Below are 17,920 nucleotides of genomic sequence, written 5' to 3'. Positions count from 1 at the left end.
AATAAGAGGTCTCCATCAAATCCCTCCCCTCTGCTCAGGGAATCCAGTGGGAGAGGAGGTAGAATGAGTGTAACTGCCAGAGAGGATGGAGAACACTGGGAGAACAAAGCCCTCTAAATCAACTAAGCAAGTGGTTTATGAGTTCTGAAGCAGCAAGAACAGGCCTACATGGATTTGCACCAGGTCCGATGTGCATAGATTATAGCTATTAGCTTAATATTTTTATCTGACTCCTGACTGTGAGAACGATTCAATTTCTGACTCTTGCGCCTGAATTGGGACTCTTCTCCTGTTGGGTTGCCATGTCCAACTTCATCCTATTATATTTTATTTTGTCAAAAAGGAAAAAGAAAATGAGCTGGAATGACCAAAAATAAAAATCAAACAAATGATTAAAACTATGTTCTGACAACCCAAAGAAGACATTCTGCAACAGAGGAAATGCAAAGATCTGAAAGAAATAAGGAAGTCAATACAATACATAAAAACATAATTCAATAAAGAGATAAAAGAGCTGAGAAAAGACAAACTGAAATAGTACTGGAAATGAAAAACTTACAAGCCAAATAAAAACAGCAGTAAAATCATGTGGAAAGTTTTCATTTCTAGAGAAATATATGCCCATCTGGGTACAGAAACCATAAATAAATCAAACTATACATAAACAGAAAACATCCGCATATGATGCAGTATATGGAAAATGCTTCAAATCTTTTTCTAGTAGGAAAACTTAAATAAAGACTGTAGTGGGCATTACCCTGTACTACTAATAATGGCCATTCCTGAAAGATTAAGAACAGCAAGTTTTAGGAAACACACACACACACACACACACACACACACACACACACATACCCTACATGTACATATGTGTGCATGTGCATGTATATGCCTCCACAGAAAAAGATATCAGTATTTTGAATAGACATCTTCATTACCATGTTCATTGCATGCATTCCTTACAACAACCAAGAAACAAAAATAATCTGCCCATGGACTGAGGAACAATTAAAAAAAAACAATGTTGTATAAATCCACAATGAAATGCTATTCTGTGATCAAAAAGAATGGAAAAAATCCTGCTATTATCAATTGGCTGGAATTGAACATCATTATTGTGTCAGGCCCGGTATAGAAAGGCAGGCACTAAACATTTCTCCTCACGTGAAAGTTAAAAGGTTGATGTCTCCAAATAATTTTTGATAATACAAAAGTGGTTATTGGAGATTGGGAAAGCACCAAGGGTGACAAGGAGAGGAGGGAGACTGAACACTGGACATTCTGTTATATTTATAGGGAATGAGGTTCCAGTAGATAATGGTACAGCCATAGACATAAAGAGTGCTGTATTTCTAAGCTAGACGAATTTTGACTATTTTTACTATAAAAGATGACATACATTTGATGAGAAAGATGTGATGAGAAAATGAGATACATTAACTTGAATGAGTGTACGTATGTGTTAAAACTACATATCCATGACTATGTACAATATTTATGTATAAGTAAATAAATTTAAATTAGAAAACAACAAACAAGAGTATAACAAAGCAATTCTTCAAAATGTCATATGCAGAAATGGTCAATAAATGCAGGGGAAATATACATCTTCATTCCATATGGAAAGGCAAGTTCAAACCACAGGGACACCTCTGCAACAGTCAAGATGATCAATCAAAATGGCCAACCACAGCAAGGCAGGCAACAGTGAGAACCAAGAAAACTCGACAGAGCTAGTAGGGGTGAAAAATAACATTCATCATTTTGAAAAAAAATTTGGTAGCGATTGTTATGCATATGAGTATTAACCTACCTGAAAGTGAAATTCCTCTTAGGTATTTACTCAAGAAGAATGACACTTACAGCCTTAATAAAGTTTGTCAACCAACAGGCAAAGCCAATTTGTTCAGCCTAATTCCAACTTAATACAGCTTACATACCCATCAACTAGAGAACAAGCATTCCTCAGAATAACGTGCACTGAAAATTGACAATAGAAAAGAATGAATAAGAACAGAATAGAAAAGACGTAGAGAAGAATAGAATAGAAAACAATAGAATAGAAAAGACACATACAAAATAGATGAATCATAAAAATATTAAGAGAAGTTAAATACCAACAAACCAAATAACCCAGTTTAAAAAATGGAGCACAAAGCTAAACAGAAAAATCTCTAATATCCAGGAAGCACTTAAAGAAATGTTTAACATATTTAGTCACCAGGGAAATGCACCACACAGAAAGGCTAAGATCAAGAACTCAAGTGACTAAAGTGGAAAATTTAATGTGATGCTTCAATTTCTATTCTGAATGCTTATGCTAACAATGTAAACTTCAGTGAGCTCAAAAGACTTTAAGCCTGATTAATTTTGGCATGTGATGTTTTTGTTTAATTTCAAGTTCCTTTTATGCTAATTTTATAAAATTAAAAAACTGAAAAGAAATTATTACTTAAAGAGTGAAATAAAAATACATTTATATCCTTAAAAAAAAGAACTCAAGTGACAGCACAAGCGAAGATGTGGAGTAAAGGAAATACGCCTCCATTGCTAGTGGAGGTGCAAACTTGTACAACCACTGTGAAAATCAATCTGGTGCTTTATAAGAAAATTGGGAATAGTTCTACTACAAGAACCATCATAACACTCCTGGGCATATACCCAAAATTTGCTCCACCATACCACAAGGACACTTGCTCAACTATGTTCATAGCAGCTTTACTTGTAATAGCCAGAAACTGGAAACAACCTAGATGTCCCTCAACCAAAGAATGGATTGAGAAAATATGGCACATTTACAGAATAGAATACTACTCCGCTATTAAAAACAGTGATATTATGCAATTTTCAGGCAAATGGATGAAAGAAGAAAATATCCTGAGTGAGGTAACACGGATCCAGAAAGACACACATGGCATTCTCACTTATAAGGGAGTATTAGCCATGAAGCACAGGATATACATGCTGCCATTCCCATACCCAAAGAAGCTAAGTAACAAGGAGGACCAAAGGGAAGGTACTTGAATGTCACTCAGAAGGGGAAATAAAATGGACATCCTAAAGAGATGGAGAGAGGGAATGGGGGGTAGGGGTTGGGAGGGGATTAAGAGTGGCTATCAGGTCAGGGGAGAGCAGGGGTGGTGCAGCAGAGAGAACTGGAAGAGAGAGCTGAAATTGGTGGGGGAGGCATCTTTGGGACAGTGGAGGCTCCAAAGAGTCTATGGGTCACACCAATTTCAGTTCACAGGCATGTGCTACTAAACCCGACGATAAAAGAGTATCATAGTCAACAAAACAAAGCTTCTTTGTGATTTTATATAAACAATATTTTGATAAAGAGAAAACTAAAATATAATGTCCACTTAGAATAGAAAGATGAACTGGAAAAGGATGAAAGGAATTTTTGAAGCAAAACAAACAATCTTAAGCACATATAGATCCCCACACATTAATAGTGGGAGACTTCAACACCCCACTCTCAACAAAGGACAGGTCAACAAAACAGAAATTAAACAAAGAAACAATGTCTCTGACAGAGGTCATGAATCAAATGGACCTAACAGACATTTACAGAACTTTATACCCAAACACAAAAGAATTTACCTTCTTCTCAGCACCTCATGGAACCTTCTCCAAAATAGACCATATAGTGGGTCACAAAGCAAGCCTCAACAGATACAAGAAGATTGAAATAATCCCCTGTATCTTGTCTGATCACCATGGAATAAAGCTGGACCTCAACAATAACAGAAATAACAGAAAGCCTACACACACATGGAAACTGAACAACTTGTTACTAAATGACAGCTGGGTCAGGGAAGAAATAAAGAAAGAAATTAAAGTCTTTCTAGAAATCAATGAAAATGAAGACACAACATACCCGAACTAGTGGGACACAATGAAAGCAGTGCTAAGAGGAAAGTTCATAGCACTAAGTGCCTTCAAGAAGAAATTCGAGACAGCTCATTCAAGCACCCTATTGGCTCACTTAAAAACCCTAGAAAAACAAGAAGCAGACACACCAAGAAGGAGTAGAAGGCTGGAAATAATCAAACTCAGGGCTGAAATCAATCAATTAGAAACAAATAAAACAATTCAAAGAATCAATGAAACTAAGAGCTGGTTCTTTGAGAAAATCAACAAGATCGACAAACCCTTAGCCAGGCTAACTAAAAGGCAGAGAGACACCACCCAAATCAACAAAATCAGAATTGAAAAGGGGGATATAACTACAGACACTGAGGAAATCCAAACAATCATTAGGACTTACTTCAAAAGTCTATATGCCACAAAATTTGAAAATCTAAATGAAATGGACAATTTTCTTGATCGATTTGACTTACCAAAGCTGAATCAGGACCAGGTAAATCAACTAAATAGTCCTATATCCCCCAAAGAATTAGAAGCGGTCATCAAAAGTCTCCCATCCAAAAAAAGCCCAGGACCAGATGGCTTCAGCGTAGAATTCTACCAGACCTTCAAAGAAGAGCTAACACCAATTCTCTTCAAACTATTCCACAAAATAGAAACAGAAGGAATATTACCAAATTCATTCTATGAAGCCACAGTCACCTTGGTACCTAAACCTCACAAAGACTCAACAAAGAAAGAGAATTTCCGGCCAATCTCCCTTATGAACATTGATGCAAAAATACTTAATAAAATACTTGCAAACCGAATCCAAGAACACATCAAAGATATTACCCACTATGACCAAGTAGGCTTCATCCCAGGTATGAGGGGTGGTTCAATATACAGAAATCCATCAATGTGATCCACTATATTAACAAACTGAAAGAAAAAAACCCACATGATAATCTCCCTAGATGCTGAAAAAGCCTTTGACAAAATCCAACATCCATTCATGTTCAAAGTATTGGAGAGATCAGGGATACAAGGCACATATCTACACATAGTAAAGGCGATATACAGCAAGCCTATAGCCAACATCAAACTGAACGGAGAGAAACTTAAAGCAATCCCACTGAAATCAGGGACAAGACAAGGCTGCCCACTCTCTCTATATCTCTTCAACATAGTGCTGGAAGTCCTTGCTAGAGCAATAAGACAGTTGAAGGAGAACAAGGGGATACAAATTGGAAAGGAAGAAGTCAAATTATCACTTTTTGCAGATGATATGATAGTATATGTGAGTGACCCCAAAAACTCTACCAGGGAACTCCTACAGCTGAAAACACCTTCAGCAAAGTGGCCGGATACAAATTTAACTCAAAAAAAATCAGTAGCCCTCCTGTATACAAAAGACAAAGGGGCTGAGAAAGAAATTAGGGAAGCAACACCCTTCACAATAGCCACAAATGACATAAGGTACCTCGGAGTAACCCTAACCAAGGAAGGCAAAGACTTGTATGAAAAAAATTTCAAATCTCTGAAGAAAGAATTAGAAGAAGATATGAGAAGATGGAAAGATCTCCCATGCTCATGGCTTGGCAAGATTAACATAGTAAAAATGGCCATCTTACCAAAAGCAATCTACAGATTCAATGCAATGCCCATCAAATTACCAACACAATACTTTACAGACCTGGAAAGAAAAATTCTCAACTTCATATGGAATAACAACAAACCCAGAATTGCTAAAACAATCCTCTACAATAAAAGATCTTCCGGAGGTATCTCCATCCCTGATCTTAAGTTGTACTATAGAGCAACAGTTTTAAAAACTGCATGGTACTGGCATAGAAACAGAATGGTGGATCAATGGAACCGAACAGAGGACCCAGAAATAAACCCACACACTTATGGACACCTGATCTTTGACAAAGATGCCAAAACCATACAATGGAAAAAAGATAGCATCTTCAACAAATGGTGCTGGTCTAACTGGATGTCTACATGTAGAAAAATGAAAATAGATCCATACTTGTCACCCTGCACAAAACTGAAGTCCAAGTGGATCAAAGACCTCAACATAAAACCAGACACATTAAATCGGCTTGAAAAAAAAGTGGGAAATACCCTAGAACTCACTGGTACAGGGGAAAACTTCCTGAACAGAACACCAACAGCACAGGCTCTAAGAGCAACAGTCAATAAATGGGACCTCATGAAACTGAAAAGCTTCTGCAAAGCAAAGGACACCGTCATCAAAACAAAGTAACCTCCTACAGATTGGGAAAGAATCTTCACCAACCCTTTATCTGACAGAGGACTCATATCCAGTATATATAAAGAACTAAAGAAGCTGAAAAGCAGCAAACCAAGTAATCCACTTAAAAATGGGGAACAGAGCTAAACAGAGAATTCTCTGTAGAGGAATACCGAATGGCAGAGAAGCACTTAAAGAAATGCTCAACCTCACTAGCCATTAGGGAAATGCAAATCAAAACAACCCTGAGATTTCACCTTACACCCATGAGAATGGCCAAGATCAAAAACTCAAGTGACAACACATGCTGGAGAAGTTGTGGAGAAAGGGGAACCCTTCTGCACTGCTGGTGGGAATGTAAACTTGTACAACCACTCTGGAAATCAATCTGGTGCTTTCTCAGACAACTAGGAATAGCGCTTCCTCAAGATCCAGCCATACCACTACTGGGCATATATCCAAAAGAGGCTCAAGTACACAAAAAGGACATTTGCTCAACCATGTTTGTAGCAGCTTTATTTGTAATAGCCAGAAGCTGGAAACAACCCAGATGCCCCTCAACTGAAGAATGGATGCAGAAATTGTGGTACATCTACACAATGGAATATTACTCAGCAATGAAAAATAAGGAAATCATGAAATTTGCAGGTAAATGGTGGGATCTGGAAAGGATCATCCTGAGTGAGTTGTCCCAGAAGCAAAAAAACACACATGGTATATACTCACTCATATAGACATACAACATAGGACAAACCCACTAAAACCTGTGCATCTAAAGAAACTAAGCAAGAGAGAGGACCCTAACTAAAATGTCCAATCCCCATCCGGAAAGGCAAAGAGGATGGACATCAGAAGAAGAAGAAAACAGGAAACAACCTAGGAACCTACCACAGAGGGCCTCTGAAAGCCTCTGCCCTTCAGACTATCAAAGCAGATGCTGAGCCTGATGGCCAACTGTTGGGCAGAGTGAATGGAATTTTAGGTAAGAACTGGGAAATAGTAAGAGCTGGAGAGGACAGGGTCTCCACAAGAGAGCAACAGAACAAAAAAATTTGAACACAGGGGACTTCCCAGAGACTCATACTCCAACCAAGGACTATTCATGGAGATAACCCAGAACCCCTGCACAGATGTAGCCCAGGGCAGTTCAGAGTCCAATTGGGTTACATAGTAATGTGAAGAGGGACTGCCTCTGACATAATCTGATTGGCCTGCTCTTTGATCACCTCCCCCTGGGGGGGAGCAGCCTTACCAGGCCATAGTAGAGGACAATGCAGCCACTTTTGATGAGAACTGATAGACTAAGATCAGAAAGGAGAGGAGAACCTCCCCTATTAGTGGACTTGGGAAGTGGCATGCAAGCAGAGGGAGGAGGGAGGGTGGGATTGGGAGGGGATGAGGGAGGGGCTTATGGGGGATGCAGAATGAATAAATTGTAATTGATGAAAAATTTTTAAAAAAGGGAAAAAAATAATTTAAGAACCTTAAATGACTTTCAAAAGTGGAGGAAAACATGGAGTTAGTCAATTGGCATGGAGCACGTCTCACCCCTGGGGGCAATGGTCTCCTGAACCTACTCAGACCTCGGACACCACCACTGCTAGTTTTAGAACTGATGCAGGATGTTCCAACGAGGGGGTTAAGGCTTCTCATAATATTTCCCATAAGCCCACACCTGTTGGTTTATATCCACCATTTTTATTCATTATTAGCCAGATAGAGCCAAGTAATTGTGGTAATGATACTTGCTTTTTTGCCCAATGCTGGAATGCTAGTAAATTTAGGTATGCCCTGATTACTCGCATGCCTTGCTGGGTGCCTGTGCCCGTTGATGCCCCTCACGCTATGACTCTCTTCAGACAGAAAAGGGATCTTGGAACTACAGCCACCATTGTTACTGCCATCTCATTGGCGGCTGTTGGAGCTACCACCGGGGCATTAGCCATGAGTCATACTGGGCAGACTGCTCAGACCCTGAATAATCATTTAGCCAATGTAGCTCATGCCTTAAAAAGGAATTAATGCTCAACTGAAAGGAAGCTTGATGGTGTTCAATCAGGGGATTGACCTTGTGCAGGAGCAAATTGATACCCAATGGCAAATCGCTCAACTTGGCTGTCAATGAAAATATGCTGGACTTTGAATCACTAGCATATAACATGAGAATTTTTCCTGTGCTGCAAATCTGTCTAAACAATTGTCGAGCTATATTTTAGGTAATTGGACTGGAGAATTCGATACTACGATGGAGCAGCTGAGAGTGGCCATTATCACAGTAAATTCTACCAGAGTGGACGCAGGACTAGCCACAGGATTATCAACATGGATTGCTGCAGCCATGAATCATCTGAAGGAATGGGCGGGCATGGGAGCGTTAGCAGGCCTTCTGGTGTTGGTCTCCTTGGTTTGCCTGTGGTATATATGCAAGATTAGAGTCTCACAACAGCGTAATGCAGCCATGACCATTCAGGCCTTTACAGCCATTGAAGCAGGACAGTCTCCCCAAGCATGGATGGCTACCATAAAAAGCTAAAATGTTACGCTCAGGATGCGAGGCTAAGCACTGCACTCAGGGTCAGCTGCTTTGGACCCAGAGAAGAGCATGTCTGATTGCATGCGGGTTGATGCCCCAGGTCCCGCCTCTGAGAAAAAGGTATCGGTCGGTCTGATGCTCTTTGGGTGGATGACACCTAAATGAACATCAGTACAAAGTCCCAATTTATTTCTAATATCAGAGATCAGACCTCTACTCTTGCCTGATGCGTCTAAAACAAAAAGGGGAAACTGTAGAGAGCTGCGGAATGCTGTGCCTTAAAGATGGAGCTGGTTTCTGCCTTCCACCTTCCCGATGGTGAGTGCTCTCTGTCATGAACAATTCCACATTTGGCTAAGGCTGAGGATCTGGCTTGCTTCCATGTATGTGGACCTATCTGCATTGCCCACGTGGCACGCCTGGGTTGGCTACCCAGAGGCTATTTAAGCTGTGGGCTGGCTTTCCCCAGGGTCAGATGATTGTTCAAGGTTCCTGAATAAACTGCATTGAAAACAAACAAACAAAAAAAAACAATCTTTACTCAGTTCTTGTGAGAACAAAATAAACTGTGCATGTATAAATTCTGTATTTTATATAAATTATTTATCAAAAAAAAACAATGTATATTCCAGGCACAGTAGCACACATTCATAGTTCTAAGACTTAAAAAGCTAAGGTAGCACTCCCATAAATTTGTAGTTATACTGGGCTGCAGACCCTGTCACATAAGCACACATACATGAGAGAGAGAGAGAGAAAGAGAAAGACAAGAAGTAGGGGAGATGTATACAAACTATTCATTACTGAATTCATGGAATATATTATAAGAGAGATAAGAGACTGTTACACTCAGTATTTGTTTTTAATTATTAACTACTGAATTTTTATTCACACAAAATCACCATTGACCTCAACATGCAAAGGTAGCAATAAAAAGTAGAAATGGGCATAGTGAATAAAATAAATGAAATGTCTTTTGTGCAGCTTTGGAGAACCTGCATGTTTTTATTCTAGCTCCATCTAGAGCTGGGAAAGTGATATGGAGAAGTTTTAAACAATACTTGTTAGAAATGTGTTTTCCTGGGTAGATGTGAACAAAGGTTTACTCACTGTAGACTCAAACAAGGATACTACCAAAGCCAAATTGGTGAGCCAATAAATTATTGGGATTACTTACAGAAATGCAGGTGGGGATTTACATACAGGAGCAGAAGTGACTCTAGACAGCGGCACCACCAAAGCTCACCTCAGAAAGGGGGAGAATTCACAATGGTGAGTGGGTGAGCTCATTACAGAAATTGCTATATAACTGACAACTGTCTTTCACGCAGCTCAGATGGTCTCAACATTTTCCAGGCTCCTCAGTTGGTCTGAGAGTATATGTTACTAGTCTTTAGTGCATATGTATATATGCAAAGCACAGCGTTGTGAACTAAAACATATATATATGCACTAATTTTCTCTATATATTATATATGTGCAATATAATACATTATACATGTAATATATATTACATATATGTAACATATTATATATAAATGAATAATATATATATTAAAAACATACATAGTATATAACATATATTTATACATATGTAATATATATGTATACATACATATACATGTATATATATATATATTAACTGTTTCATTACTGAATTCATGGAATATATTATGAGTGTGGCACTCAGTATTTGTTTTTAATTATTAACTACTGAATTTTTATTCACACAATCATGTATATATATATACATATATATAAACTGTTTAATTACTGAAGTCATGGAATATATTATATTATGGAATAAATTCATGGAATATATATTATATATACATATATGTATAATATATGCATAAATGCGTGTATATGTTTATGTATAATACATATATGTGTGTATATGTATGATATATATGTATATATGTATGTTATATATATGTATGTTATATATATGTATATATATATATATATATATATATATATATATATGCAGTTCCCACTATCTCCCCCTTCTTTCATAAGATTCCCTGCACTCTGCCCAAAGTTTGGTTAAGGGTCTCAATATCTGTTTTGATACCCTGCTAGGTAGAGTCTTTCAGAGGCCCTCTGTGGTAGGCTCCTGTCCTGTTTCCTGTTTTCTTCTTCTTCCAATGTCCATCCTGTTTGTCTTTATGAGTGAGGATTTTTTTTCTTTTTGCTCCTGGTTTTTAAAACAAGGTCAAAATAGGAAAGACTGTGAGAAGGTTCTTACAAGTTTCATTTGATGGTCCTTAGATAACTGGGGGTTCTCATCAACAAGAGCACAAGAGCCGGTCGCGGTGGTGCACACCTGTAATCTTAGCACTCGGTAGGCAGAGGCAGGCTGATCCCTGTGAGTTTTGAGGCCAGGCTGTCTACAAAACAAGTCCAGGACAACCAAGGCTACACAGGGAAACGCTGTCTGGTAAACAGCAACAAAACAAACAAAACAAAAGGAAGGCCACAACATATACTAGCAGTAAAAACCAAGAGACGCAGATTCTAGCTTGATAACACTGATAGTTTAACCAGAAAGCAATGAATAGTACTGAAAACTTTGCAACAGCAACACCAGCGTGCAAGACATCAATTGTAAGATATTCTACGAAAAGATGAACACCAAGACATTAAACAGGGAATCAGCTAATATCTTTCCTGTTTCTGTTTTGTTTTGTTTTTATATCAGTAACACCATACTATATCTTTCTTTTGGTTCTTATATTCAAGAATTGAAATGTAACTTTGTACTTAAAGGACAAACGCAGCTAAATAAATTAGGACTTCTACAGTTAGAAAAAAAATCTAATTCATTAAGACTGGTGATTGAGTGTGTAGTCCTCAAACGCAAGCACACATTTCAATGTCACTGTCGGCCACCTTCCAGTAAGAGAAGCATCGGTACAATGGCCTATAACATTACATAGCGCATTACAATTAGAGATGTGCTGAAGTAGCAGACTGGGGATATTTACGGCTCATGGAGCAAGAGTCTATGAGCTGCTCTTGAAAAATTAATAGTTCAAGGAAATGAAATAAGTATTGGGTGCAACAATTACATTTTAAATGATATTATCATTAGAAAAAAAATTCTTAGAAGAGGCAAAAAGTTGAAATGTTAGTGGTAAAAGAAGTCCATTATTGGTTGACTGGAAGTTTTTATTATTGGAGAGGTAAAGAGTGAGAGAGAATCATGAGAAACACATCATACTTGTTAATTTAATGTAATTTCCATAATTGAGTTAAATTCCTCTTAATAAATAAAATAAAGACCTCTACAGCTTGTGGTGAGAGAAAATCAATTCAAAGGTTTGATTTTTTTTTAAAATCTTACAATAAAAACTGGCAAGTAACAGTTTGTGAGCTGTTTCTAATAAGAGTCATCAGAGTTACTGCACAAAAGTCTCCATGTGTGCGATCAAATAATTAAGTGTTCATGAACAACATGGATTTCACTTCTGCATTATGAATTACTGTATCTCCATTCAAATTTGTTTATTTTGCATGCAGAATCTCTTATTCATGAAGATAATTTAATCAATTGTATCTGACATTTGGGAGAAAACATTGTTTTCTAATCATGCTTCCAAATTTCTCAAAGTTTTGCCCCGCGGTTAGAAAAGCCTGAGTCGCTTCACAGAAAGCTTTCATGAAACATTCAGAAAAGTTAGAGATTCACAGAACAGGGATGACTGTTTGAACTAATCACACATATTTATTATAGAAAATGAAACTAATTCTATTATATTAAAAAACTTTTCTATGAGCTTTGCTCATGGTAATCAGCCAAAGGCTAGATTTGTAAAACTTTATGTTCCATTAGGAAGTCAAATTTAATTGTTGTGGTCTTTTTTTATCATCTTGGAAACATCTGTTCTTTATTAATATGTAATGAAAAGTAAACAATTATAAATAGTAACTGTAATAAAAGTAAAATATTTCTGTTTACAAAAAAGCAAAAATGCTTCCAAAGGAGACTAGGAATCCCTATTTCAATACTTAATTCTGGTGAATTTTCAGAATGTTTTCCTCCAAACCAGCCTACATGAGCCAGAAATTATGGGAGTCTCACAATTAAGCGTTAATTTTTTCATTAATTAATTTCTTTATTCACTTTAGAGCCTGTTTGAAGCCCCCTCCCTCCTCTCCTCCCAGTCCAACCGTAACACCCTTTCCTCAATTCTCCTCCCCTTCTTCTCAGAGAAGAGGACTCTCACCCTGGCACATCAACTCTCAGCAGGACTAAGTGTTTCCTCTCCCAGTAAGTTGAGACAGGGCAGCCCAGTTATGGGAAAGGGATCCAAAAGCAGACAAAAGAGTCAGAGACAGTCCCCATTCCCATTGTTGTAAGTAAAAATGAGTGTTGGACTATAGAATGTTTATTATTAGCCCTATAATTATTGTGGAAGTATTATTTGACATAATATCACAAATAATAAGATACAGACACCTGTTAGATTTTATAATTTCCTTATTTACCTTGGGCCGGGCAGATATTTTACCTACACTATCTCAATAACCTCACCATCCATTCATTGCCACCTGCTTTAATCATCTTTATCTGGTCTACCTTTCATCTATAATCCCAATATAATTGCTTATCTTTTTCATCTTGCTGTTTTTTCCATCCATGCCATCCTTGCAGTCTTTTCTCCCAACCCACGTGTTTCCTTCTCCATGCTAACCCATCATGGCATCCTTCATGCTTCCTCTCTTCCCATCTGTCTCTTTCTCGTGATTCTCCTGTGCTCAAAACCCCAGGAACCTTAGCCACGCCTATCCCGTTCTGCCCTGCTCAGGTATAGGCCATTTAATCAACCAATCAGGTATGTCTTAGGCAGGTTTACACAACAAGAATAGGTATATGCAAAAGGGCCAGAATCATAACAAACTCCAATACCCATTGTTAGGGGACCCATATGCTGACCATGCTGCACATTTGCTAGATATGTGTAGGGGCCTAGGTCCAGCACATGTATACTCTTTGGTTGGTGGTTCAATCTCTGTGAGTCCCTATGGGCCTAGGTTATTTGACTTTGTAGGTGTTCATCTAGTGTCCTTGACAGCTCAGCTCCGTCACTTCTTCCCTTCACTCTTCTACAGGACTCTCTGAGCTCCATCTATTGTTGGGCTGTAGGTCGTTGCATCTGTTTTCGTCAGCTGCTTGATGAAGCCTTTCAGAAAACAGGTGTGCTAGGCTCCTGTCTGCAAACATAGCAGAGTATCATTAATAAAGTCAGGGGTTGGCTTTCCCATGGGTTGGGTCTCAAATTGGACCAGTCATTGGTTTGCCATTCTATTGATGTCTGCTCCATCTTTATCCCAACCCTTCCTGCAGGCAGGACAAATTTGGGGTCAAAGGTTTTGTGAGTGAGTTCATTCATGTTCCCCTCACTCCACTGGAAATCCTGACCGGCTATTGGAAGTTGACACTTAAGGATCCAAATCGCTTGCTGCTAGGAGTCTCAGCTAGGGTTACTCCCATAGACTCCCAGGAGCCTCACCCACCCCAGAGATGCCCTCCCTCACCTATTTCTGCTATTTCACCCAGCTTTCATGAACATAGTTGAGCAAATGTTCTTATTGAATGGTGGAGCATCTTTTCGGTATATACCTAGGAGTAATATAGCTGGATCTTGAGGTATTTCTGAGAAAGCACCAGTTTGATTTCCAAAGTGGTTTTACAAGCTTTCACTCCCACCAGCAATGGAGGATGGCTCCCTTTCTCCACATCCTCTCCAGCATGTGTTGTCACTTGAGTTTTTGATCTTAGCTACTCTGATAGGTGTAAGATGGAATATCAGAGTTCTTTCTGTTTGCATTTCCCTGATGATTAAGGATGTTGAGCATTTCTTTAAGTGTTTCTCTGCCATTCTATATTTCTTTATTGAGAAATCTCTGCTTAGCTCTGTATCCAATTTTTAAATTGGATTATTTGGTTTGTTGGTGTCTAATTTCTTGAGGTCTTATTAGCCTTCTATTGGATGTAGGTTTGGTAAAGATCTTTTCCCAATCTATAAGCTATCATTGTGTTCTGTTGACAGTATCCTTTGCTTTACAGTAGCTTCTCAGTTTCATGATGTCCCATTTATTAACTGTAGACCTTAGAGCCTGAGCTATTGGTGTTCTGTTCAGGAAATTGTCTCCAGTGCCAATGAATTCGAGGCACTTCCTCACTTTTTCTTCTAACCAATTTAATGTGTCTGGTTTTTATGTTGAGATCTTTGATCCACTTGGACTTTAGTTTTGTGCAGGGTGATAGATGTGGGTCTATTTGCATTTTTCTGCATGTAGATATCTAGTTAGACCAGCACCATTTGTTGAAGATGCTATCTTTTTTCCATTGTATGGTTTTGGCATCTTTGTCAAAAAGCAAGTATCCATGGTTTATTTCTGGGTCTTCTATTCGATTTCGTTGATCCACCAGCCAGTTTCTAAGCCAGTACCATGAAGTTTTTATTACTGTTGCTCTGTAGTACAGCTTGAGATCAGGGATGGAGATACCTCCAGAAGATCATTTATTATAAAGGATTGCTTTAGCTATTTTGGGTTTCTTGTTATTCCATATGAAGTTGGGAATTTTTTTCAAGGTCTATAAAGAATTGTGCTGGTAATTTGATGGCAACTGCATTGAATCTGTAGATTGCTTTTGGTAAAATGTCCAGTTTTACTATGTTTTTTTATTGTTTATTATTATTAGTTATTTTATTAACTCTGTATCCCAGCTGTATCCACTCCCTTATTCCCTCCCAATCCCACCCTCTCTCCCTCAGCTTCTCCCTGCCCCTTTCTAAATCCACGGATTGGGGAGGACCCCCTCCCCTTTCATCTGGCCCTGTTTTATCCGGTATCTTCAGGGCTGGCTGCAAAGTCCTCCTCTGTAGCCTAGCAGGACTGCTCCTACTTTGGGGGGTGGGGAGGTCAAAGAGCCTGCCATTGAGTTCCTGTCAGAGTTAGTCCTTGTTCCCCTTACTATGGAAAACCAATTTGTTATTGAGCTACCACAAGCTTCGTCCGAGTAAAGGTTCTAGATTATATCCATACACGGTCCTTGGTTGGAGAAAAAGTTTCAGAAAAAAACCCTGTGGCCAGATGTATTTGGTCCTTGTGGAGTTCCTATCCTTTCCCCTTCATACTAACTCCCCTTCTGCCGAAGGTTTGGTTATGAGTCTTAGTATCTGTTTTGAAATGCTGCTGCTTGGTAGGGTCTTTCAGATGCCTTCTTCAGTAGACTCCTGTCATATGTCCCATGCACATCTCATTTGTCTTTCTATGTGAGGATTGATCATCTTACCTCATGTCTGCTTTCTTGTTTGTCTTCTTTAGGTGTATAGACTTCATTATGTTTATCACATCTTGTAGGTCTATATAAGCGAGTATATACCATGTTTGTCTCTCTCCTTCTGGGATACTTCACTCAGAATGATCAAAATGACTGCTTACAGATTGGGAAAGAATCTTCACCAACCCTTTATCTGACAGAGAGCTAATATCCAGTATATATGAAGAACTAAATAAGCTGAAAAGCAACAAACCAAGTAATCCAATTTAAAAATGGGGAACAGAGCTAAACAGATAATTCCCAATAGAGGAATATTGAATGGCAGAGAAACACTTAAAGAAATGCTCAACCTCATTAGCCATTAGGAAAATACAAATCAAAATGACCCTGAGATTTCACCTTACACCCATTCTTGGCCAAGATCAAAAACTCAAGTGACAACACATGCTGGAGAGGTTGTGGAGAAAGGGGAACCCTTCTGCACTGCTGGTGGGAATGTAAACTTGTACAACCACTCTGAAAATCAATCTGGCGCTTTCTCAGACAACTAGGAATAGCACTTCCTCAAGATCCAGCCATACCACTACTGGGCATATATCCAAAAGAGGCTCAAGTACACAACAAGGACATTTGCTCAACCACATTTGTAGCAGCTTTATTCGTAATAGCCAGAACCCGGATGTCCATCAATGGAGGAATGGATACAGAAATTGTGGTATTTTTACACAATGCAATACTACTCAGCAACCAAAAATGAGGAAATCATGAAATTTGCAGTTTTACTATGTTAATCCTACCGAGCCACGAGCATGGATGATCTTCCATCTTCTGATATCTTCTATTTCTTTCTTCAGAGACTTGAGGGTTTTTTTGGTTTTTTTTTTTTTTGGTTTTTTTTTTGTTTTTTTTTTTTTTTCTTTCCCATACAGGTCTTTGACTTGCTTGGTCAGAATTACACCAAGGTACTTTATGCCCTTTGTGGTGGTTTTTCCCTAATTTCTTTCTCAGCCCATTGGCCTTTTGTGTATAGGAGGACTACTGATTTTTTTTTTTTTTTTTTTTTTTAGTTAATTTTGTATCCAGCCACTTAGCTGAAGGTGTTTATTAGCTGTAGGTGTTTCCTGGTAGAATTTTTGGGGTCACTCATGTATACTATCATATCATCTGTAAATAGTAATATTTGACTTCTTCCTTTCCAATTAGAATCCCCTTGATCTTCTTATTGTCTTATTGCTTTAGCAAGGACTTCAAGAACTATGTTAAAGAGATATGGAGAGAGTAGGCAGCTTTGCCTTTCTTTTAAAAATTCCAGATTGATGAATCATACCTTTTAGAACACATCCTAATGATTCTCTGGAGTTCTTCAGTGTCTGTTGTTAAGTCCCACTTTTTTTTTTTAAACTTGGTTATTCTTTATCTTACTTTTAGTTAGTTTGCCTAAAGTTTTGTTTATCTTGTTGACTTTCTCAAAGGACTAAGTCATTGTTTCATTGATTCTTTGAATTGTTCTCTATGTTTCTATTTCATTGATATCAGCCCTCAGTCTGATTATTTCTTGTCTACTCTTTATGGGTAAGCTGACTATTTTTTGTTCTAGAGCTCTCAGGTGGCTGTTAAGTTAGTATCATGATATCTCTCTGATTATTTTATGTACATAATTAATGCTATGAACTTTCACCTTAGCAATGCTTTCGTCGTATCCCATAAATTTGTGTATTCATTTTTATTAAATTGTAGAAAATCTGTATATTTTTTTATTTCTGTTTTGACACATTTTTTTTCAGTACAGAGTTGATCAGTTTCTATGAGTTTGGAAGCTTTCTGTTTTTTGCTGATATACAGCTTGAATCTGTGAAGGTCTGATAGGATGCAAGGAGTTATTTCATTTTTTTTTAAATCTATTGAGGCTTGCTCTTTGGCCAAATATATAGTCTATTTAAGAGATAGTTCAGTGACGTGGTGAGGGTTGGACAAAATATTCTGA

Source organism: Meriones unguiculatus, chromosome 6, assembly GCF_030254825.1.
Source record: "Meriones unguiculatus strain TT.TT164.6M chromosome 6, Bangor_MerUng_6.1, whole genome shotgun sequence".
Taxonomy (NCBI): domain Eukaryota; kingdom Metazoa; phylum Chordata; class Mammalia; order Rodentia; family Muridae; genus Meriones; species Meriones unguiculatus.
This window is presented reverse-complemented; position numbering follows the sequence as displayed.